The sequence below is a fragment of the Coregonus clupeaformis genome, chromosome 7, assembly GCF_020615455.1.
Source record: "Coregonus clupeaformis isolate EN_2021a chromosome 7, ASM2061545v1, whole genome shotgun sequence".
Lineage (NCBI taxonomy): Eukaryota > Metazoa > Chordata > Actinopteri > Salmoniformes > Salmonidae > Coregonus > Coregonus clupeaformis.
The window spans coordinates 38,682,976-38,708,027 of record NC_059198.1 but is presented as its reverse complement, the minus strand read 5'-3'; the positions used below and the strand labels follow the sequence as shown (position 1 = coordinate 38,708,027).

General features: G+C 40.3%; 1 pseudogene; it reads left to right on the top strand.

The window, feature by feature from the left end:
• The first annotated feature begins 12,011 nt into the window (after nucleotides 1–12,011).
• On the top strand, nucleotides 12,012–25,052 carry LOC121568669 (annotated as a pseudogene).

The following is a 25,052-nucleotide window of genomic DNA, read 5'->3' as shown; positions in this document are numbered from 1 at the left end:
AACTGAACTTGAGAGTGCATAACTATTCACCGCCGCAAAGTCAATATTTTGTAGAGCCACCTTTTGCAGCAATTACATCTGCAAGTCTCTTGAGGTAAGTCTCTAGCCACTGGGAGTTTTGCCCATTCTTCAAGGCAAAACTGCTCCAGCTCCTTCAAGTTGGATGGGTTCCGCTGGTGTACAGCAATCTTTAAGTCATACCACAGATTCTCAATTGGATTGAGGTCTGGGCTTTGTCTAGGCCATTCCAAGACATTTAAATGTTTCCCCTTAAACCACGAGTGTTGCTTTAGCAGTATGCTTAGGGTCATTGTCCTGCTGGAAGGTGAACCTCCGTCCCAGTCTCAAATCTCTGGAAGACTGAAAGGATGGTGTTCTCGGGGTGACGAGAGGTGTTGGGTTTGCGCCAGACATAACATTTTCCTTGATGGCCAAAAAGCTCAATTTTAATCTCATCTGACCAGAGTACCTTCTTCCATATGTTTGGGGAGTCTCCCACATGGCTTTTGGTGGACACCAAACGTGTTTGCTTATTTTTTCTTTAAGCAATGGCTTTTTTCTGGCCACTCTTCCGTAAAGCCCAGCTCTGTGGAGTGTACGGCTTAAAGTGGTCCTATGGACAGATACTCCAATCTCCGCTGTGGAGCTTTGCTGCTCCTTCAGGGTTATCTTTGGTCTCTTGGTTGCCTCTCTGATTAATGCCCTACTTTCCTTGTTCGTGAGTTTTGGTGGGCGGCCCTCTCTTGGCAGGTTTGTTGTGGTGCCATATTCTTTCAATTTTTTAATAATGGATTTAATGGTGCTCCGTGGGATGTTCAAAGTTTCTGATATTTTTTTATAACCCAACCCTGATCTGTACTTCTCCACAACTTTGTCCCTGACCTGTTTTGGAGAGCTCCTTGGTCTTCATGGTGCCGCTTGCTTAGTGGTGTTGCAGACTCTGGGGCCTTTCAGAACAGGTGTATATATACTGAGATCATGTAAGGGTGGAGGGGTACCTGTATCAGTGATCTTGACCCGATATACAGATCATCTGCAGAGATATAGCTCCCCATGTACATTTCTATACCACATATCATAAGACTGTGTACAAAACCACAAGTACCTTTTTTTGTGCATATAAAAATATGTCAAATGGTAAACAAAGTCTGCCAATGGTATAAATATTTGATAGAACTGCAATACACAACTCAAATACGTTCTGAATCTATACAGAGAGATGCATTGGTGTGTATTCCCAGAAAAATAGTTATTTGAATCCAGGTTTCTGGAGACTTTGGCATGCCTGTTTGCAGTTTCCTTTTTATACATATTTATTTCCGTTACCACCAATTGAACAACTATAATCTGTTTGTGCTGGCCGACCAAGAGGTCAAGGGAGACAGAACTGGCCCTAGACCAAGGTAAGGTTGCTGTCTTCTGGGTACATGCATTCAACAACTGGTCGCACACGCTTACTTTTCACATTAAAGAACACATTCATTTAGGTTACAGAACGATTAGGCAAGACTAGAACCCCTAGACTTATTGAGTACAGTGTTAACAGTAGGCTGTCTAGTTGGTTCAGTAACACCCTTTAAAGGGATACTGCGAGATTTCGGTAGTTTTTCTACTTACCCAGAGTCAGATGAACTCATGGATACCATTTTTATGTCTCTGCGTGAAGTTTATAGATAATTTAAATTAGCTTAGCGCAATTGCTGGAAGTCTCCGGGTACAGTAGCCAGCTCCTCTCAAAAGCAGGGAAATAGACCTTCTAACTACTCTAATGTTGGTTGGTAGGTAATTTATAGCCTTGCAAAACTATACTGTACATAGTAGTCAATATTTTATACATTCATTAATTTTACTGATAATCAGAAGAAACAAGATTCTATCAACTTCCTCATTTGGCAACTACACTGGCTTCTGCCTGCGCTCTCTTCCCACGAGACTAGAGGTGTGGTTTTGTGAACAAAAGTCCCGGGAGGCAGCTGTTGCTTACTGTAGTAGTTAGCTTTCTTGGTTATTGGCAAATCATCACAACATTGGATAAGACATATCGGTCTATGAGTATGAGGAAGAAGAATAACATGTTTTTTCAGAGCCATGTTTATTCGAGCCTGAATATACTGAGGAGGAACTTGTGTAGTTGGACGCTCAGGGCAAGGAGGCGGGCAGAATCAGCGGTGCCGGTTAGTGTTGCAACCGTGGGCCATTTAGAGGTTATAGCGACAATCTTTCATGTCCCAAAAATAAACTGTAAGAAGCAGCCCAGACCTGTTGGACCGAATTAACTGTCTATCGAGTAAGTGACATCATTCTTCTTGTCCCAGCACACAGGGACAAACTATGAAAAACAAATATATTGATAACTTGTGTTGTTTTATAAATGCACTCTGATCACATCAATAACTTATTTGTATTATCAGTCAATACAGGTTTGTTGCATATCGACTGGCCAGCTGTGACTTGAGGGGTCGCGCACAGCCTATCCTTGCGCCCACGGCGGATGAATAAAATGCGTACTTCTGAGAAAATTGTTCCAAAAATAACTGAATTTAAAACAACTATAATTAAACTATTTTTTATATTTTTTATATATATTGAGTACAAAGTGCTAACCACAAAGCTTTGGAGTAGTTCGAAGGTATATTTCTCTGCTTTTGAGAAGAGCTGGCTACTGTACACAGAGACTTCCAGCAATAACGCCGGATAAGCTAACGATAAGCTAACTTCAATTATCTTCAAACACCACGCAGAGACATAAAAATGGTATCCATGAGTTCATCTGACTCTGGGTAAGTAGACAAAATTCATATGAACAATTTTTTTTTTTTAAAGTAAATGTTACTACAATCAAATTATGGTAAATCAGCTTTTTAGTACTAATGTGGACAAAGCTGCACATTATATACGAGAAAAATTTATATTTCTAGTGCTACAGAATATGCAAATGAGCTGTAACTAAAATAACAGCCAATTTTGTTTATTTTTTCATTCAGATAACATTATTTACATGTCTAATGATGTTCTGATACTAATTAAGTTGACCTTTTGCTATGATTGTTGCTTTTTCCAAGAGTTTATTTTTGGGATCAAAATGAGCCCAGTTGGTAATCCAGTTGGTAGTTATTATATCATATATACATGTGAACCAACATTACAGTAAACATTCAATCGTAAATTTGACATTAGTAAATGAACTTCCGTAGTGTATCTTTATCTGCTGACAAACCTTAAGGGCCTCAGCCACCCGAGCCGCGGTCAGTTCACTCTGCCACCATCTAGCAGACAGAGGCAGTACAGGTGCATCAGAGCCGGGATCGAGAGACTGAGAAACAGTTTTCTATCACCAGGTCATCATCACTAGATGGCTACCTGCCCAGTACTCATCCCTGCACCTTGAGACTAATGCCCCATGTATATAGACTCATTGAACGCTGGTCACCTCATATACTGTTTTTATACTGTTGTTTACTCTATGTGTATGTACACATACACGTATTCTCGATATAGCATCATCCTAATACTGTATACAGTACCTACTACTGTACATACCATTTTATTTTCCAAATGATATACTGTCTATGCATCACATATTAATATTATGGATTCTCACACATGCTCACTCTAATATATCTACTTGGATTTCTTGTTTAGATATTTTTTGTATTGTATTTGCAAGACATTCTACTGCACTGTTGGAGCTAGTAACATACGCATTTCGATGCACCTGCCATAACCCCTTAAAATCTGTGATTTGATCCTACCCTTAACTATTGTGTGATGTGGAGCCAAATAATCAATGGAATTCAGACTGTGTTGGTCATTCAGGTATTCAATTTAATGTACCGGTAATACATATTTTCTTATTCTTCTTTGAAACAACATATGCCAACCTTGAAGAACCCATACATGGCCTATTTGTGTATTTTGTTATTCAATTTGTTACACAATTATTTCTAAGGTACCGCCAGGTTTGATATTGTACACAATGTTAACTATTTGTGGTCAGGTAATCTCTTGTAGGCAGATTCTGTGCGTAAACTAAATGGCATATTATATATATTATATTATATAAACCGAAGCATCTGTCATGACGGGACTTCCTCTGGACTTTCCTCTGGACTTTAATTGAATGTGGGTTCACCAAAGCATTCCGAATTGACCCCACACAGAATTCAATAGAATTGTCTAACGTTTGATACCATGTTTTGAGCCTTCTTTATGCACATAAAAGGGAATAAAACACATAATGTATTACTATCCATATTAACAGGCTAATACAGGATTTGTAAAGTTGACCCACCTCATGATCAGGATTTCAATAAGAATTACGGTCCTCAATGGAAGTGCACCTACAGGAATGGCATCAGACCAAACAGATTCATTAACAGAAAGGTGAGAGTGGGACAGCAGACCATCTTGCTCTTTCAATAGGGGAAGCACAGCTTAATAACGGCCACACAAGCATGAAGGTACGGAGTGCTGCAACAGAGTGCGAGTAGTGTGTGGAAGGCAATTTTTGCCAGTCAATGTGGCTGAAGGCAGTTTGATTGGAGGAGGAGTCTGGTCTGAACAGCTGGGTGCTGTTCCACAGTTCCTTAGGTCGCAAACTGCTGTTGAGTGGACACTTTAGACAGAAACATTAATAACTAATGGTATATATATATATATATATATATATATATATATATATATATATATATATATATATATATATACACACTATATGACCAAAAGTATGTGGACACCTGCTCATCGAACATCTCATTCCAAAATCAAGGGCATTAATACAGAGCTGCTATAACAGCCTCCACTCTTCTTGGAAGGCTTTCAATTAGATGTTGGAACATTGCTGTGGGGACTTGCTTCCATTCAGCCACGAGCATTAGTGAGGTCGGGCAACGTGTCGATTAGGCCTGGCTCACAGTCGGCGTTCCAATTCATCCCAAAGGTGTTCGATAGGGTTGAGGTCAGGGCTCTGTGTAGGCCAGTCAAGTTCTTCCACACTGATCTCGACAAACCATTTCTGTATGGACTTCTCTTTGTGCACGGGGCATTGTCATGCTGAAACAGGAAAGGGGCGTCCCCAAACTGTTGCTACAAAGCTGGAAGCACAGAATCGTCTAGAATGTCATTGTATGCTGTAGCATTAAGATTTCCCTTCACTGAAACTAAGGGGCCTAGCCTGAACCATGATAAACAGCCCCAGACCATTATTCCTCCTCCACCAAACTTTACAGTTGGCACTATGCATTCTGGCAGGTAGCATTCTCCTGGCATCCGCCAAACCCAGATTCATCCGTCTGACTGCAAGATGGTGAAGTGTGATTCATAACTCCAGAGAACGCATTTCCAATGCTCCAGAGTCCAATGGCGGCGAGCTTTACACCACTCCAGCCGACACTTGGCATTGTGCATGGTGATCTTAGGCTTGTGTGCGGCTGCTCAGCCATGGAAACCCATTTCATGAATCTCCCGACGAACAGTTATTGTGCTGACGTTGCTTCCAGAGACAGTTTGGAACTCGGTAGTGAGTGTTGCAACCGAGGACATACGATTTTTACGCGCTACGCGCTCCAGCACTCGCCGGTCCCGTTCTGTGAGCTTGTTTGGCCTACCACTTCACCGCTGAGCCGTTGTTGCTCCTAGACATTTCCACTTCACAATAACAGCACTTACTGTTGACCGGGGCAGCTCTAGCAGGGCAGAAATTTTACTGACTTACTTGTTGGAAAGGTGGCATCCTATGACGTTGCCATGTTGAAAGTCACTGAGCTCTTCAGTAAGGGCATTCTACAGCCAATGTTTGTTTATGGAGATTGCATGGCTGTGTGCTCGATTTTATACACCTGTCAGCAACCGGTGTGGCTGAAATAGCCGAATCCACTAATTTGAAGGGGTGTCCACATACTTTTGTTTATATAGTATATATATATATATATATATATATATATATATATATATATATATATATATTGAGATGGTGTTAAAAGAAGGTGGCGTTGCAGCAACTAACCCCTGACCTAAAACTTAACTATTTGCTTGTTGTTGTAGCCTCCTGCCATATACATTCCCATCCGTAACTCGGGTTAAAACACACACATCAGGTGGTTCTCTTGTATTATAAAAGATTGGTTAAAACCGCATTCCAGCCGGTGTCTATTCCACAAGTTACCACCGGCTGAATCTATGACGTTAAAATGCCTATTTACTCTGTTCCATCTGACTGTGCAATCCTCTGTCTCATCAGCCCAGCCAAGCAATTTATAAACTTGATCTTCACTCTAAAAAGCATCTAGACATTATCTCACATTTCTTTTAGACTAACATTTACCGTTCAATGGAGATTTGTATAAACCTTGCTGTCTGTCTCTGACATTTGCAACATTGTTTCAATATTCAGTTACAGAGTTTAATGGCTGTAATAAGAGAAAACTGAGGATGTAGTTACTCCACAATACTAACCTAATTGACAGGGTGAAAAGAAGGAAGCCTGTACATAATAATGCATCCTGTTTGCAATAAGGCACTAAAGTAAAACTGCGAAACATTTGGCCATGAAATGAACTTTATGTCCTGAATACAAGCGTTATGTTTGGGGCAAATCCAACACAACATATCACTGAGTACCACTCTTCGTATTTTCAAGCATGGTGGTGGCTGCATCATGTTTTGGGTATGGCTGTCTAGTAATGATCAACAACCAACTTGACAGGGCTTGAATCATTTTGTAAAGAATTATGTGCAAATATTGTACAATCGAGGTGTACAAAGCTCTTAGAGACTTAGCCAGAAAGACTCAGAGCTGTAATCGCTGCCAAAGGTGATTCTAACATGTATTGACTCAGGGGTGTGAATACTTATGTAAATGAGATATTTCTGTATTTAATTTTCAATAAATTGCTAACATTTCTAAAAACATGTTTTCACTTTGTCATTATGGGGTATTGTTTGATTTTCAGCACCTCCTACACATATTTGGATTACAATTCAAATCACAATTCAGTAGTCTTGTGATTACAGTGTCCGCCCTGAGATTGGAAGGTTGGGAATTCAATCCCCTGCTGAGTCATACTAAAGACTGTAAAAATGGGACCCGATAGGTCTTTGCTTGGCATCAGCATTAACGAGATAGATTGGGGGTAAGGCTCCCTCATCTGCAGCATTTACGGTGAATGCGATCTCTGCGAATGAGGGAACGTTGGCTTCAAAAGCTGCATTGTCGTCAATCTGTGATTGGATTGAATCCCGGCCTAAAACTGACAACAGTGCACTTTAGAAAGAGGGGCCAAGCACTCTAGCCTGGTGGAACCAGCCTGATCGCTGTGTTCACCATTATATTTGTTGAAAGTAGCAATCAGGCTGGTTTCACCAGGCTACAAGCTCTGAGCACAGTTTCTATCAGCATGTTACAACTCCTAAGGAAAGTATAGTTGGGGACAGTGATTTCTGAATTCTGCAGGTAACTAATGAAGCCAACTTAATTGCAAAAGACCTGCCCTGTTGAGTTACTTAATCAATTAAGGTTCAATTAATTAGACGCAAATCATAAAGGCCTACACTGCTCATAACAATAAAATATTTTTTCTTAAACATATTTTCATTCAATATTTTTTTCTTTTTGTAGAAGAGTACCCTCAAATTCAAATCTGGACCTCAAAGGCAGTTCCACAACTTTTTTTCATTCTTCCCCTCTAATCAGGGACTGATTAATGCTGCATTCATAACCAAGTAGGAATGTGGTGATTAACAGTTGTTGTGAAGTCTGAAATACGAGTTGGGTGCATTCACGTTTTGAACTGGGAAATACCATCAAACATGGAGGTCATTAGAAGGCTTGTGATTGTTTTGCTCTTATTTTGCCCATAAAAAGTATATCCAGTGCTGCTTTCACTTTCTACATTAAAAGGAAGATGAACAGAATTAATTTTGTATCAACAATTTGTATTTTGTTCTTACCATGAACAACAACTGCTGAAGATACCACCCAGCTTGTATAATTTTTGTTGACAAATGACGTCAGAGACATTCAAGCGGGAAACTCTGAGCATAAGGATGATAGATGAGTTTCCCACCAGTAATTACCAGTTGAGGGGGTGTTCAAGTGGATTTTTCCCAGTCGTATGTTGGTATTTACGAAATCACGAGATGTTGTGAATGCAGCATTAGACCTGGGTTATCAGCAGTAACCAGCAGTACTTCGAACCTTTAATGTACTGTAATGTAGCAAGTGTCAAAGCTGTGTCCTGGAAAACCTTGGTAGTGCATGGGTGAAGAGCTGTGTCGCTTGTTTGAATTTCTTGGCTTTTTCTGCTTTTAACTTCTCAATTAATTGTATTCAATAACTTGTGTTATTGATTATGAAAATGGTGAACAAATGTGAACGGCAAAAGTTTCCTTGACCAATTAGTTTGTTTAATAATAACGTTATACTTACCTTTAATAAAAAAAAATATATATTTTAAAAAATTGACTAATACATTAAGAAACAACAAGCTAATATTTATTCTGTGCTACACGTCCGACAGCAAGGGTGAAAATACAGGTAGTGTTACATGACCCCATGGGCTGCTAACTCAGAATGTTCTCCCTGTATTTCCCACATTGTCCACTTGGGCAAGGTAGAAAATAAGCTGTACCATTCCCCACCTCTGTACTGGCTTCTCCTGCCACATCTGTTAAGTTATCAGAGCTCACAACAAATTATCTACACCAAAAATGATCTACTGCGTAAAATCAATGCTATTCTCTCATTCTTACAGATACAGACCATGAGACTCACTAATTTGCTAAATGTTAATAATACCCACACTAATTTCTTTAAAGATCATATCCTTGCACCTGCACATTGAATACTGCATGCTGACAAATCAGTAGGAGTTAAAGATAATGTCACTGACCTTGGTCAGTGCTGATTCTGTTGCTAGAGGAAGATTTGTGGAGGCTACTCCTGCATCACTAACCTAGCCTACATCTTTCTTTCACCCCCTGTCAGGGAGCCCACGTGCCTTGGTGAGGGAAGATATGGTCTTAGCCTGGGGGAGCAGTGGAGATGGCCTGGCAGTCTGTCAATCTATGGTGACAAAGGATGACAGGTGAATAGGTTAAGGTGAATGGGTACCTTTAATTGAAGGGGATGGTATGTTCAGCTTTGGAAGCTAATTCCAGAACCTAAAGGCTGAAGCGAGGTGCAAGGTGTGAAGCTGTAGGAATCAAAATGGCTCCAATATACAGTATACTATACAGGGGTCATATGCACAGGTCTTGAAGGAGGTAACACTCTTTCCAGCTATGTCACCAGTACATCATCACCTTGTTAACAGCGCCCTGACAGATATATTGATCTTTAACAGTGTGACACTTACAAATCCAAGATCTCATGCCCCTTGTCTCTGTATCACCTTATCAGATGTTCTCTCATTCTAATGGAGAAATACACAGGGGCTATGCATGGTTTTTTTGTGAATTCAATATACTAAGACTGAGTTGATGCAAACTTTACACAGAGGACGCTAATAAATATGAGGTAAAAACAATGATAAAAGGCTTTTCACCGAGGTTTCAATATGATATTGTCTTTGAAAGTGAAAGTGTTACCAGTATCTAACATGCCGGACGATTACAAACGTCATGCACCCATTTTTATTTTTGAAGGAGCACTGATAGTGAATTGGATATCTTTGAATTAATTATGGGTAAAATAAACAACATCTTCTACATTTCCAACTCAGGCATGATGCGCCTGGGTGTACGTTTTCTTAACAACTCATAAGGTAAATGGATTCCCCCTTCTTAAAAGACTAAAATTAGTTGCTTGAGGAAGGTGACAAGTGTTCTTCCATTTGTGGCCTGGAATTATTTATGTAAGAAGGGTGCAGCTAGTACAATGTCAGATGGTGAGGCTCAGACATTCAAGCACATTGAAGTGCCTCATGGTCAGTTGAAGGAATCCAAGAACAATTTCACAGGTTTATATTTGTCCTCAATGATAAAAAGGAGACAATGCCACGTCAACAAGATGTGGCCTAGGGTTATGCTTACAGTAGCTGGGACTCTTGGTGACAATGGAAAGGAAAGTGACCTTGCCTTGGTGAACAACTGAGGACAGCTGCAGTTGTCTTTCAATGATTTCAGACCATGCGAGAAGACTTTCTCATGTAAAAAGAATGTACTGCACTACTTATGGATTCACTATATCATGAGAACTCCTTCTTATAGGCTGACAGATATTGCACAAACATACTCAATTCAAGGGATTTCCAATGTAGCTCAGCTGGTAGAGCACGGCGCTTGTAACGCCAAGGTAGTGGGTTCGATCCCCGGGACCACCCATACACAAAAAAAAAAAAAAAAATTATGATCCAAGCACAACTATAATCCAGCTCTCCAAAAGAATGGCATATACTTTGTAGAGCATGGCTGCAACGCCAGGGTTTTTTATGTACTGTAAGTCGCTCTGGATAAGAGCTTTTTTATTAAAGCGTCTGCTAAATGGCATATTATTATATTATTAAACATACAAGATTGATATTTGTTGGAAACTGACCTATAAAGCAGGGTGCTAAAAAGGGCTCAAACTTTTCAAAATGTCGTCATATAGCCATCTCATAAAGTGACACTCCAAAAAGGAGTTATAGCAAAGGGTGATGCTCTAAATGCACCCTGGGTTTTTGCTCCCCGCCGTCCTCATCGATAGCCTGTTGTTACAACAAGGCTGATAGGTCTGAGGTACACACCTCTACTTCCAAATACAGATCTTCTAAAATAATTGGACTAATTTATTACAATAAATGGTCCATCTCCATATAGGGCTGAGCAACTCTCTTTATAAAGAGTGATGGAGACCAGGGGGAGACACAAGGCACCGGACATCCTGAAGGTAAGCACATAGAGGCAGTCTGCTGAGGATGGCAAAGATAATCATTACAGGACCTAACAATAGTCATAACCACACATAGCTGGTCAGTTGACTGATATTGGTATTGGTATGTCAGTTTCATTTTCAGTAGAGATTCTTTCTACCAAATGTATCCAAGGGGTGACCAACAACGGGTAAGAAACATAATCTTCTAAAATAAAGCTTCTACAACACGCCTCCTAGTGGTTTGCGTGAAGTCTTTAAATGCGTTTCATTAAAACTTTAACAACTTGCCAAATGTGTATACTAATGTGTTTCATTTTCTTGTCTGTACTCATTAATCTAGTCAACTTGTTTATGTTGCATAACACCTCTTTCCTATATAGTAATTACATGTAAATATTATGTTGTCGGTGTCGTCACTATCACAAGCTGTAGATTTCAGCTACAGTGGACCCAGAAACTTTTGGTCTGCTGTGAACCTCACGTTTTGGTTTATTTTCAATGTTCTTTCGGTTTACTGACCTTTATATTGTTCAGATAAACTCTTATTAATCTATGACTCTAAATCTGGTAGCCTACTGGTGTTCTGCTTTGACTCATGTATTTTTACTACCATACCCCGTTCAAAGGCATTTAAATCTTTTACTACCATACCCCGTTCAAAGGCGCTTAAACCTTTTGTCTTGCCCATTCACCCTCTGAATGGCACACATACACAATCCATGTCTCAATTGGCTTAAAAATCCTTCTTTAACCTGTCTCCTCCCCTTCATCTACACGGATTGAAGTGGATTTAACAAGTGACATCAACAAGGGATCATAGCTTTCACCTGGATTCACCTGGTCAGTCTATGTCATGGAAAAAGCAGTTCATAATGTTTTTTAAACTCAGTGTATATGGAGCATTTTCGGGTACTCGAATACTCAAACAAATAATAATAAGAGTACTCGAACAGTCAAAAAATGTCAAATGCCAATGCATCTCAAACCTGATACTTTGTGTAATATGCACATGTATGTATTCAATGTTCTGATCCACAGATTTAAGAATGGGGGACGTGTTGATGGCAGAGTTTGGGGTGGCATTAACTCAAACCTGGCACTGTGTGTAAATGATGTACATAAGTATGTATTAAATGCTCTGTTCAGTACAGATTTAAGAATGGGGGACAGTTTGATGGCAGAGTTTGGCGCTGCAGCTTCCTATCTGCGCAAGTCAGACAAGGAGCGTATGGAATGCCAGACTAGATGTTTATACAAGGATAACAATTATTTATAAACTAAATTGAGTTATACGCTTTACTGTTTACTATTATAATCCTTCTAACAAGAGACAACAAAGAGCAGAATCCTAACTTGAGATCTTTAACTTTCATGCAAATCTGGCATTACCTGTAAATAGTTGATTTGTTAAAATTCAACATTGTGTGCAATCTCACATTAAGATTGGTCTCAAAGTGAATACCTCTGCACCTTGAAAATGATACACATTTTTTTTATTTCCTCTTCTTTCCGACTATTACTGTGAAGGAGGACGACGTCCACGCTCAGAACCTGCCAAAGTTCGTTAAAATTGAGGACATGGTGATGTTCGCCTTCCTGCACGAGCCCCCTGTACTGTTTGACCTCAAAGAGCGTTACGCAGCCTGGATGATCTACAAAAGTAATGACCTGCCTGCTGATATCTCCATTAAATTAAACTCCCTCGTCTTCCACAGACCTACTCAGGGCCGTTCTGTGTTACTGTCAACCTATACAAGTGGCTGCCAGTGTATGATCAGTCTGTTGTCAATGCATACAGAGGCAAGAAGAGGACAGAAGCTCCTCCTCACATATTCTCTATCTCTGACAATGCCTACCAGTACTTGTTGTCAGGTAAAATATCACTTTTCCTTTTCATCTACAGAAATCAAATGATATTTGGATAATGTCACATTTACTGATACTTCTATTTCAACAGACAGGGAAAATCAGTCTGTCCTTATCACGTAAGTACATCAACCAAAGGTTATATCCATTTGAGACTATTTCAAATCAAGAGGAATTCTGATACGTCAACATTTGTATTTTCAATCCCAGTGGAGAATCCGGTGCTGGAAAGACTGTTAACACCAAGAGAGTCATCCAGTACTTCGCCAGCATTGCTGCTGTTAGTGGAAAGAAAAGTGCAGCAGAAGAAAAAAAGGTCAAATAGAATGCAAATGTTCATTATTATCGATCCAAAATTAAACATTCTTCATGGCTGGATGAGCATATGTTGACAAAATGTAATTTTTGTTCATAGAGTATTGATTTTCATTGCAGCATTTTAACACTGTATGGTTGTTGGTTTATAGGGGACCCTGGAAGATCAAATCATCCAGGCCAATCCTGCCCTGGAGGCTTTTGGTAATGCCAAGACCATCAGGAATGACAACTCCTCCCGATTCGTAAGTTTTGTCTTTGTTTGCAGTCAAATATCATTCAAATCTTATCATAAAGGTTAATCTTATCTGTTAACTTCAGTATTATAATTTTATTAGGATCTGCATTTTATTAGGATCCCCATTAGTTGATGTCATTACATTTTACATTGTAGTTATTTAGTAGACACTCTTATTTAGAGCGACTTACAGTTAGTGCATTTATCTTAAGATAGCTAGGTGAGACAACCATATTTCACAGTCGTTGTACATTTTTCCTCAATGAAAAGTTGTCACTCATGACGTCAGCTATTCTTTCTCAGGTCCATCAGCTAATCTCCCCTTTGGGAGTATGTGTGCAAAATAACTGGGTTTAGAAAGTATTTGTTTTATTTATAATACTTTCAGTGCCTGATTGAGCCTAACAGATATGGTTCCATTACACTATACGAGCTCAATCAAGCACACCTAAGGTATTCAAAAAGAAAACAAATACTTATTGGACCCAGATCTTGGGTGCTCCAGTGGAGGCTCTTGTCACGTTCGTTAAGGAACGGGTCAGACCAAGGCGCAGCGTGATATGCATACATGTTTATTTGACATGAATACACAACGACAAAACAACAAACGAAACGTGAAGTCCAAGGTACACAAACAACATACCTAACACGGAACAAGATCCCACCACCCACTAGTGCCAATAGGCTGCCTAAGTATGGTCCCCAATCAGAGACAACAAGCTACAGCTGCCTCTGATTGGGAACCACACCGGCCAACATAGATCTACACATAATAGAAACCCAACATAGAAATACACAACATAGAACATACACACCCTGACTCAACATATACGAGTCCCCAGAGTCAGGGCATGACAGCTCTTCAGAGGAGGAAGGGGAGGACCATCTTCTTCAGTGAATTTCATAAAAATACAAATTGTAAAACATTAAAAAAGTTATCCTTTTTAGATAAAACTATATTAAATATATTCACATCACCAAATAATTGATTGAGGTCCACAGTAGCCTCAATAGCACTCTGTAGGGTCGCACCATGGTGTAGCCGGAGGACAGCTAGCTTCCGTCCTCCTCTGGGTACATTGACTTCAATACAATACCTAGGAGGCTCATGGTTCTCACACCCTTCCATAGACTTACACAGTAATTATAACAACTTCCGGACGATGTCCTCCAAACAATCAGAGCTTTTGCAGCATGAAGTGACATATTGTCCACCCAATCAAAGGATCGGAGAATGTACTGAAAGCATAAGATACAGCTAGCTAGCACTGCAGTGCATAAAATGTGGTGAGTAGTTGACTCAAAGAGAGAGCAAGACAAAAGTTGAACAGTTTTGAACAAATTAATTTCTTCCAAAATGAAGGAGAAGCGAGAGCGAGAGAGAGAGAGAGAGATTTCATAATTTTTTATTCACTTTCAGTTTCACTTACTTAGCTAGCAAATACAGATAGCTAGTTTAACCTACTTAAAAAAATGTAAATGTAAATGTACTCAAACACCCTGCTCGAACAGAGGGATGCTATGTTAGCTAGCTGGCTATGACTATCCAACACAACACTGGAACTCTTCCAAGTCAAGGTAAGCTTTTTGTTTTACAAATGTATTGCCACCGGGGCCCACCGGTGTAAGTGCTAAACTGCTTACTGACTGTACACTGTAATGTTACTGCATGATTGTAGCTGGTTTACTAACGCGTTAGTTCTATTACCTATGTTGACTATGACTTTACTTTAGCTAATATGGTGACAACAATGTAGGCTGTGTGTAGCAGTTATGATATGGTTTGGCTTGGATTTTTTTTCCGCCTTGGTCACATACTGCTGATGTGTTGTGCATTGCGAATGGGAAAGGTGAGAGGAGGAGAGCGCATAGATGCGAGAAGGAATACAAAGTGGCTGCTATAAAAGTGAACTGTGTTTACGCTTGAACAGGGGTGTATTCATTCCCCCGATTCTGTTGAAAAACATTTCTAAAACAGAAGCAAACGAAATGGGGATAAACATACCTGAATTTGTCGAATATAAACTCTCGTTTGCAACTGTTGGACTAATGATTACACCCTAGATCAGCTAGATGCAGGCAAGAGTGTGCAAGGCATTATTGAATGTGTCACTGTCTGTCCGTGTCACCTCTAAGTTTTCTCTCCACCTGTGTACACCTACGTTGTAAACTTCCATTCATAGGCTAGGTTGTAACAACCTCATGATGGGTATAGGGAAAATTTGAGTATCATGTAGTAGCCTAAACCTATTGCTGTTACATTGAACTGGGTGAATAGAATATGAATGACAGTCATCCATAATGCTGTAATAGAAATAAGGCCATGCTCATAATATATATATATATATATTTTAAAATTGTCCTCCCTCATCTTAAACGGCACCGGCCACCACTGGAGTGCTCATTAATTTCTGCTTTGACAATACCTTACAGGGTCAATTCATCCGAATTCATTTTGGAGTCAGTGGGAAGCTTTCGTCTGCTGACATTGAGACTTGTGAGTACAATACTCAATTTGCTCAGCATTGAACAGATCTATTTGACAGGGAACACATTAATACCAAAACAACTTTTCCATACTTCTCAGATCTTCTGGAGAAGTCACGTGTAACTTTCCAGCTCAAGGCTGAGAGAGACTATCACATCTTCTACCAGATCCTGTCCCAACAGAAACCAGAACTGCTGGGTGAGTATTGAAACATCGAACTGATTAGGTTGCGGTTGATTCTGAATGAAACTTTTGTAGTTTCCAATTCAATTCTGATGATTCAGTGCAGCCAGCCCAGGCAGTGTGCTACCCCCATCCCCCACCGTAAACCACACAACACAATATAGAGTGATTTATGGCGTAACATTTCCTTTGAGACACATTCCAAAGTAAAGCCTTACGTAAGGCTAAGTTTGTCCATGATAAAGTTGCAATTATTTAAATGCCACACTGAGATCCATTGCACACAAAACAATCTCCACATTTTCAAAACATGATCAGGACTAATTTGCCGTCCTGTCTATTTATAAATAACTGTTTATGTTATGACCTATACCACAGCCCAAACACAAATTAAACTGTGCTGTTCAATTATTTTCAGAGATGTTACTTATCACCAGCTATCCCTATGACTATGCCTTCATCTCCCAAGGAGAGATTGCTGTAACTTCCATTAATGATGCAGATGAGCTAATGGCTACTGATGTGAGTAAAATACCGTAATTTTCGGACTATAAGCCGCGCCTTTTTTCCCATTTTTCGACCCTGCGGCTTATATAACGGTGAGGCTAATCTATGGATTTTTACAGCTAACGGCCACTAGAAGACCTCCTAAATCTATGGATTTTACAGGTTACAGTCCACCAACTTTAACTCTATGGGCTCTATGACCGGTCCGCGCCTCCCACCTTTAAGCGGCGGGCTCCAGCAGGAAAAGCTGGAGGCCGGAAAAGAGTGAGACAGGTAGCGCGTAAAAGTGGAACCGAGAGTGGTACGAGAGACAGAACGAGAGACAGAACGAGAGCAAGACAGACATTACGAGAGCGAGACAGTTTGTCTCTTTCCCGACAATCCCCTCTGTGCACGAACCCTTACATATGGTAATTAAACATTAAAACACCTGCGGCTTATAGTCCAGTGCGGCTTATATGTACACATCATTCAATTTAGCTGCTGCGGCTTATACTCCGGTGCGCCTTATAGTGCGGAAAATACGGTATATACATACTGTACATACGATAATTTTCCACTTGTATCCAACTCTTTCTCCAATACAAAACAATGGCCTTTTTGGAACTAGGATGCCTTTGATGTGCTGGGCTTCTCCCAAGAGGAGAAGAATGGCATTTATAAGCTGACTGGTGCCATCATGCACTACGGCAACCCGAAGTTCAAGAATAAGCAGCGGGAGGAGCAAGCAGAGGCAGATGGCACTGAGGGTGAGTGCTGAGGATTTAAAACCTCTCACTTCAATATACAGTTGAATCTGAAAAATCCTAAATTAGTTAGCATGCCTCTTCCAATCATAAAACTTTCCCTTTCTAGATGTCGACAAAGTCGTATATCTGATGAGCCTGAACTCTGCTGACCTAATCAAGGGGCTGTGTCACCCAAGGGTCAAAGTAGGAAATGAGTGGGTCACCAAAGGTCAGAGTGTCAACCAGGTGACTCTTTAAAAGAAATGTGAACATAAAACTTCTGTATAGAGTTGCTAATATTTTCATGCCTGTGATTCCCCATTGAACATGCTTTTTAGGCCAGGACTATGTCCGATCTGTGTCTAGGAAACTGTCCCTATGCATTTCTGTTGAGGCTATGTTTTGGTAATTTATTTTCTCAATATTTTGTAGGTGTACTACTCTATTGGTGCACGTTCAAAGAACATTTCCGAGAACATGTTCCTCTGGATGGTGATAAGAATCAACCTTTCTCTGGACACCAAGAATGCTCGCCAGCTCTTCATTTGTGTGCTGGACATTGCTGGCTTTGAGATCTTTGATATGAGTGTTTGATGTAAATTTGTTTTAAAAAAGGACACATCATGAAACAAATAATCTAAAACATCACAGCTGACAAATTAAAGTACCTGTGAACTTCCCTTCCAGTTCAACACCTTTAAGCAGCTGTGCATCAACTTCACTAATGAGAAGCTGCAGCAGTTCTTCAACCACCACATGTTTGTGCTGGAGCAGGAAGAGTATAAGAAAGAGGGCATCGTCTGGGAGTTCATTGACTTTGGCATGGACTTGGCTGCCTGCATTGACCTCATTGAAAGGGTTGGTGTCTTCAGTTGTGCAGTAGTTTATATGATGTGTACAGAGTCTTCTTTGAGATTTCAAACATTACAAGAGCAATCTTTATAAATGTGCTTCAACCAGAAATTATTCTGATATTTATTCACTATGCTTTTCCCTTAGCACTAATTTATTTTAATATATTCCTTCCACTAGCCCATGGGTATCATGTCCATCCTTGAAGAGGAGTGCATGTTCCCCAAGGCCAGTGATTCTACATTCAAAGCTAAGCTGTATGATACGCATCTCTGCAAAAATGCATGCTTCCAGAAGCCTAGGATTGTTAAGGGTAGACCAGAGGCACATTATTCCCTGGTTCACTATGCTGGCATTGTTGACTACAACATTGGTAACTGGCTGGTGAAGAACGAGGACCCCCTGAATGAGACTGTGGTCGGACTGTTCCAGAAGTCAAGTCTTAAGTTCCTGGCCAACCTCTTTGTGGGCTATGCTGGTGCAGAAGGAGGTACTATGTGTTTCTATCTGTAAAGACTACAAACCACTAAAATAAATAACAATCGCCATGATAGTAGTAATATTAGTATATTTGAATTGTTATTTCATTATCAAACAGCACCTGAAGAAAAAGCAGCTGGAGGAAAAAAGAAGAAAGGCTCTTCCTTCCAGACTGTGTCTGCATTGCACAGGGTAAATCTGAGCTTAAATCAATATATTTCAGATGTTTTCACATGGAAGATTATTAACAAATGTATTATATTTGCACTATATTTGAGATGCCAGTATGTGCTGGATTGGCATGTTCGCATTAAATGCTGTGGTGAATCGTGAGGTACTTGGAGACTCATTCTCTGATGGAAAATTCTACATTTGTCATACTCACAGGAGAACTTGGGTAAACTCATGACCAATTTGAGGTCTACTCACCCCCACTTTGTGCGTTGCCTCATCCCCAACGAGAACAAGACTCCTGCCATCACTAGCACATTAGAGGCTGCTGCCTATAGTCATAGACTAGAAATCACTGGCCACTTTAAGAAATTGAACACTTACGTCATTTAGCAGACGCTCTTATCCAGAGCGACTTACAGTTAGTGAATACATTTTTTTTTTATACTGGCCCCCGTGGGAAACGAACCCACAACCCTGGCATTGCAAACACCATGCTCTATCAACTGAGCTACATCCCTGCCGGCCATTCCCTCCCCTACCCTGGACGACGGTGGGCCAATTGTGCGCCGCCCATGAGTCTCCCGGTCGCGGCCGGCTGCGACAGAGCCTGGATTCGAACCAGGATCTCTAGTGGCACAGTTAACACTGCGATGCAGTGCCTTAGACCACTGCGCCACTCAGGAGACATGTCATTTTATGAACACTAGTCATTTTAATATTTTTTACATATCTTGCATTACTCATCTCATATGTATATACTGTATTCTATAATATTCTACTGTATCTTACTCCATGCCGCTCTGTCACTGCTCGTCCATATATGTATATATTCTTAATTATATTCCTTACTTAGATTGTGTGTATTGGGTATATGTTGTGAAATTGTTAGATATTACTTGTTAGATATTACTGCACTGTCAGAGCTAGAAGCACAAGAATTTCGCTACACCCGCAATAATATCTGCTAAACACGTGTATGTGACAAATAAAATGTGATTTGTATTTGATTTGGGGCCATGGAGAATCCTCTGGTCATGCACCAGCTGCACTGTAACAGTGTGCTGGAAGGCATCAGGATCTGCAGAAAGGGCTTCCCCAACAGGATCCTGTATGCTGACTTCAAACAAAGGTAGAAACATGCATTTCCTTTTTTATTTAAATTTTTGTTAAGATACCACATCTTCAATCCAAATGCTACCCCTGATGGCCAGTTCATGGACAACATGAAGGCAGCTGAAAAACTCCTGGGCTCTCTGGACATTGACCACACCCATTACAGATTATAACACACTAAGGTCAATTATTTAAATAGATGAAAAGCAATAAGACCTGTTGGACCAGGATGGAAAAACAGCAGCAATTACCAGGTCCAAGCAGTATATTACCAAAACACCACTGTCACGCCCTGACTCAGGGGACGCTTATAAGTTGAGTCAGGGTGTGTATATTCTTTGTTGTGCGTTTTCTATGTTGTATTCTAGTATGTGTGGATCTATGTTGGCCGGTGTGGTTCCCAATCAGAGGCAGCTGTCGCTCGTTGTCTCTGATTGGGGACCATACTTTAGCAGCCTATTGGCACTGTCTAGTTGTGGGATCTTGTTCCTTGTAAGGTATGTTGTGTGTGCTACCTTGGACTTCACGTTTTTATTGTTTTGTCGAGTGTTTATTGGTTTAATAAACATGTACGTATATCACGCTGCGCCTTGTTCTGTCCCGTCCTTCAACGTACGTGACAACCACGATCAGGTCAACCTGAGCAATGCCTCTTGAAATAACTGCTGATATACCACTGAACATGCTTACTACATATCATCTGTCTTTAGGGCAAATGGGTCAAGTCAAGAGATACAAATGTGTACTTGGTATAGCGCCACCATGTAGTAGATCCAGATCTGGCTACTTTATTTATTTTTATTTCACCTTTATTTAACCATGTAAGCCAGTTGAGAACAAGTTCTCATTTATAACTGCGACCTGGCCAAGATAAAGCAAAGCAGTGCGATAAAAACAACACCACAGAGTTACATATGGGGTAAAACAAAACAAAGTCATAAATACAACAGAAAATATATATACAGTGTGTGCAAATGTAGCAAGTTATGGAGGTAAGGCAATAAATAGGCCATAGTGCAAAATAATTCCAATTAGTATTAACACTGGAATGATAGATACTTAAAAGCATTTTGGCCATATGTTCTGTACATGCTTTTACAGACCTTGCCAAATTGTGTAACTCTTGGTTAACATGCTGGGTCTGAAGTTGTAAAATCAATTGCTCATTACAGGGCCACCCTGTGGTCAATTTGTGCCATTTTCCTACAGAGGCTAGACATCAGCAATCTAAACATGACTGCCAAGTTTATTTTTTATCTGGGGGATACCACATTCAAGTTATTTATGGTCAACTGGAAGAAAAATGCAATCCTACCAAATACACAACAAGCCAAGCACCACATTATGGCCTTTGTGTATCTTTAGGTGTTCTTCAAGGCTGGTCTCCTGGTTACCCTTGAGGAGATGAGAAACAATCGTCTGGCTCTTATCATCACTGGCCTCCAGGCCTGATCACGTGGTCTACTTGCCAGAATTGAGTTCCAGAAAATAGTTGAACGCAGGATGGAATAAGAATAGATCAAACTTCTTCAGGCAATATGGTGAAGGTGGAAAAGGTTGTGTAAAAAGCTAATTCTATTCAATTTCACAGGGATGCCTTGCTTGTGATCCAATGGAACATTCGTGCCTTCATGGGTGTCAAGAATTGGCCCTGGATGAAGCTGTACTTCAAGATCAAACCTCTGCTGAAGTCAGCAAAGACTGATAAGGAGATGGCCAACATGAAGGAAGAATTCCTGAAGCTTAAAGAGGCTTATGCTAAATCTGAAGCCTGTAAAAAGGAGCTGGAAGAAAAGATGGTGTCCCTTCTCCAAGAGAAGAATGACCTGCAGCTCACTGTCCAAACTGTGAGTAACTTTAACTGCACTACAGTTACTTTGCTGCAGTCACATCTTTGGTCCAAATGGCCTTTCTAGTTAGCTTTTAGCTTAGAGCTAACAAGAGAGATGGAAAAACAGAGAGAAAAGAGACATGATTTGCTAAATAGATTGATAGAAGCATTTAAATGTTTAAAGTAATGACTAAAGTATTCCACCCCGAAACTGTATAACTGTGTGAAATGTGTTAGAATCATAAGAATATAATCTAATGATGTGTGTAGCTTAGTTAGAACATTTTTGTGGCCTCTGTTCTGGGGGTGGCTATAGCCTGCATGGGAATGTTGGTACTCTGTGGATGTTGTCTAATCCCTTGTGTGAGAGGTCTTGTTTCTAGGACTCTGGAGAAAGCTGTGTCCCAGCAGATGGTGAGATACAGTCCGCTCCCGAATTCAGACCAATGGGATGAACGATACATGCCTCCAGTTTTGGTTGATGATGCAGAAGATTTTAATCCTGATGAACCTGCATTGAATGAGACCATTTTTAATGTTTAGTATGCTATCCTTTCAATTAAGATCATAACGAAAATCCTAACAAGAAGAGTTATGATTGGAAGTAGAGTTTGTTAGCATGATATGATTTAATATGATGTATTTTATCAAGAAAGACATTTATTGTATGTGTGTATTATTTAGTCAAAGGGTGGATTGATAGAAGATTTTAAATGTTTAAAGTAATGACTAAAGTATTCCACCCCGAAACTGTATAACTGTGTGAAATGTGTTAGAATCATAAGACTATAATCTGATGATGTGTGTAGTTTAGTTAGACTTAGAAATAGGACATTGTGGTCTTTTGCAGCTATACATGCAGGGGTCGGATGGGAAACCAGATGTCCCCACCTAGGGAGGGGAAGCGAGAGACTTGTAGACGATATAACCATGTAGAGGCCTAATGGAAAAATACAGCCTGTCTAAGCATGGAGTAGCCTATGATAAGAATTTGTGTGTGTGAATAAAAGGACTTGCTCTGCACTTTGGGGGCAGAGCGCTCTCTGAATAAAGAACTGATCATTGTATGCTGGGATTCTGTCTGTTTTCATAACTAGAGCCTTACAACCTCTAGGATACAGATGGAGTTATAAAATAGTTCAGTTTGAACATTGAGATAGAAATTCTTGTGACATAGATACATACAATCAGTGGAGCATTTTTCGATCATTTGTAGTGTCCAAATATTTTTCCACCAAACAAACTTCGGAACTTTGGAGAATTGTATATACTTACAATATATTGACACATTGACAGCAAGAAGACACTATTGGTGATGCTGAAGAGAGATGTGAGGATCAAGAGCACAATCCAGCACATATCATTGCCAAGCTGACCAAGGAGAAGAAGGCTCTGCAGGAGGCTCATCAGCAAACGCTGGATGACCTGCAGAGTGAGGAGGACAAAGTCAACACGCTGACCAAAGCCAAAGCCAAACTGGAACAGCAAGTTGATGATGTGAGTATGAAATAGGAATTTATAAAAATTACAACAAAATGTGTTATGTCCTCAAAATAGGCTACAGTAAATTGGTTACTCCGAATATTGTTTTATACATATTTTATCAGCTTGAAGGGTCTCTGGAGCAAGAGAAGAAGGTGAGAATGGGCCTTGAGAGAGCCAAGAGAAAGCTGGAGGGAGACTTGAAGTTGACCCAGGAGAGTCTAATGGACCTGGAGAATGACAAGCAGCAGCTGGAGGAGAGAATGAAGAAGTAAGATCACAACCCACAAAAATCGAATGAATAATTATTTTACAGAAAGCGCTAAAATGTGTCCTTTACTCATCAGCAAGGACTTTGAGATGAGCAAACTCAACAGCAAGATTGAGGATGAGCAGGTCTTGGGTGCCCAGCTTCAGAAAAAACTGAAGGAGCTGCAGGTATTTCAATAGCATTGTTGAAAAGGGAATATTTCTGTTGCAACTGTTGTGTTCTTACCAGGAAATCTGAAATCCCTCAATTTCAGGCCCGCATTGAGGAGTTGGAGGAAGAGGTAGAGGCTGAGAGAGCTGCTCAAGCCAAGGTGGTGAAACAAAGGGCAGATTTGGCCAGAGAGGTGAGACAGTAATAGAGAGGAGCAATAGTAATGTCATCTTTTTGTAGGCACTAACTCCGTCATGGCTCGTTGGCCAAAGCCTATGGGAAAAGTAATGTTTTTTTTGGAGTGTTTTTGGATAAACTGCAAAATAAGGTCTGTAGTAAACACAGGCTTAGGAGATCTTATACGTTTTGTTCTCTGAGATAATCTTCATCAGCTAACGTCACCTTTTGTGACTTATTAAGCATTTATGTAATCAAAACAAATACATAAAGCACATAAAGGCTTCATAATTCATAAAGGGCAGGTTAACCGACTGACATTATCTCATGGAACAAAACATATAAGATCTCCTAAACCTGTCTTAACCTCAGACCTTATTTTCAGCTATCCCAAACCCCAATATCTTCCCATTCATTTTGCCCATAGGAATGGCTGAACGAACCAGAGGTAACTCATTTCCGTTTTTTAGGACTACAAACTGGCGAGCTCTATAGATAACAATTAAATACAGTATCTGCTACCTGAGGTATGTAGAGGTCATATTAAAAGTAATTTGTCATATGTGTAGAACACCAGCCTGTTGAGACAGAAGAAGAAGCTAGAGGGCGACACATCCCAACTTCAGAATGAAGTGGAGGAGGCTGTGCAGGAGTGCAGAAATGCTGAGGAAAAGGCCAAGAAGGCCATTACTGATGCTGCCATGATATTAACATCAATCATATCTTTCTAGGTGAGAGAGCTAGAGAGTGAAGTGGAAATGGAGCAAAGGAGGAGCAGTGATTCTGTGAAAGGAGTCTGTGAATATCAAGGAGCTCACCTACCAGGTACATTATATACTTTAATTTGACAGGGCACAATTAATGCTCAGAATCAAATGTAAGATACATATAATGTTGTTTCCCTTCTTTTTGTCTGCAGACTGAGGAAGACCGTAAAAATCTGAGCTGCCTGCAGGACCTGGTGGACAAACTGCAGCTGAAGGTCAAATCCTACAAGAGAACTGCAGAGGAGGCTGTAAGTAACCTTCTATCATCCCACGGATGCATCTGTAATTCTCAAATTGTTTTGTTTGCTAGAAACTTCATTTATATAAAAACAAATTCACAGGAGGAACAAGCCAATGCCTATTTGGGTAAGTTCCGCAAGATCTAGCATGAACTGGACGAGGCAGAGGAGAGGGCTGATATTGCTGAGTCTCAGGTCAACAAGATGAGAGCCAAGAGTTGTGATTCCGGCTCCAATGTCAGTAAAGACACTTTTTCAAGTGCCCTAAAGGATCATTTGCAGACTTCCCATGAACTTTTGTGTCCCCATGCAGATGGCAAAAGTTTCAACTTTGAATAG